Raw genomic sequence first — 1,493 nt, 5'->3', positions numbered from 1 at the left:
GCGGATCTCTGTGAGTTCGAGACCAGCCTGGTCTACAAGAGCTAGTTCCAGGACAGGCTCCAAAACCACAGAGAAACACTGTCTCGAAAAACCAACAAAAAAAAAAAAAAAAAAGATTCAAGCCTACGAGGGACCAAATAAATAGCTTATAACTTATTATTGAAGTAAATGAAAACTCACATATTTAAGAAAATATTGTCTGTAACAAGTTGAGTGTTATGTAAGGTGGCAAACACTAGTTCAAATACATTCTTTAAAAAAAAAAGATTTATTTATTTTATGAATGAGTGTTCTATCTGCATGTACAACTTTCAGAAGAGGGCATCAGATCCCACTATAGATGGTTGTGAGCCACCACGGGATTGCTGGGAATTGAACTCAGGACTTCTGGAAGGGCAGCCAGTGCTCTTAACCGCTGAGCCATCTGTCCAGCCCCCAAATACATCTTTTTAATATGAATCTAGAATCCGTAAAGTACTGCAATACAGTGAGGTGAGGTGCTCACAGTGAAATTAGATGGTATGGTTTAGCCACACCTACGTGACGCAGTCTAAGGATGTATTAAGGGCGGGGTTATTTTAGTGGACTACAACAGTAGACATAGAGCTTATCTAATAACCATGTCTTTGTATCAGGTGTAACTAATAGCTATGCTACGTTGACTTTAAAAATCTCCTCTTATGATCTAGATCAATTAAAACATGGGGGCTAACACGGGTGTCAATACTGCTATGTCACAGAAACAAAATTAACTGTCTTGTTTGAATGGCTTCCAAATTCAAAAGCCCCTGCTAATTTACAGAGGTGCCACACGGTAGCAGCAACGTGGCTTTGAGCGGTGGAGAGGCAGTGGGCATGACCGATGTGTGTAAAGTGTATTCAGTAGGAGGGATCCTAGAGCTCTGGGGAACCAAGGTGTGAGCAGACCTGAGGAGAGCTGGAAGGGGATCTTGTCGACACGCCATGCGGGCATGCGTTTCTTCAGAACTGGACGGGAATGGTAAGATAACACTGACTGCTGTTCTCTTGGAAGCTAAATTCATACAACCCTTCCTGGACTCACACATTGGGACCAGGCGCAAAGCTCATAAATAAGACTAGGAAGCTTCTTTACCAGGAGGAAAATGCGGATGCTCAGCCAGTGCGGGGTGCAGGGTTTAGAGCAATCGGGTTTGTTTTGTTTTGCCCCTCTCCTCCCCCCCCCCCAAGGATAAACTTTTGTACAGGGCTTTTGTACAGGGCTGATGGAAAGGATGAGGAGATCACTACGATACAGAAGGGCCCTTTCTTTGTGTGCACCAACTCAGGGAAGGACTTGCTGGTGGCTCAGTGAAGAGAGAACTTGGGGCTCCTGCTGGCACTCAGCACTCTCCAGTCAAATCCCTGCCGTCGTTAGCTGAAGAAAGTCTCCTAAAACTCACACCATTTTTTCTCTTTTACTGTTTTTTTTTGTTGTTGTTGTTGTTTGTTTTTTTGTTTTTTTTTTTTTTTTT

At 43.3% G+C, this 1,493-nt stretch overlaps 1 protein-coding gene across 1 annotated transcript in view; it reads right to left on the bottom strand.

Annotated features, from left to right (window-relative positions):
- Pde5a (phosphodiesterase 5A) overlaps positions 1-1,493 on the bottom strand; it is a 125,695-nt gene that overhangs the window by 79,235 nt on the left and 44,967 nt on the right. The window lies entirely within an intron of this gene.

Source organism: Microtus ochrogaster, chromosome 21 (assembly GCF_000317375.1).
Source record: "Microtus ochrogaster isolate Prairie Vole_2 chromosome 21, MicOch1.0, whole genome shotgun sequence".
Taxonomy (NCBI): domain Eukaryota; kingdom Metazoa; phylum Chordata; class Mammalia; order Rodentia; family Cricetidae; genus Microtus; species Microtus ochrogaster.
The sequence above is the reverse complement of the archived record's forward strand: the minus strand, read 5'-3'. Positions and strand labels throughout refer to the sequence as shown.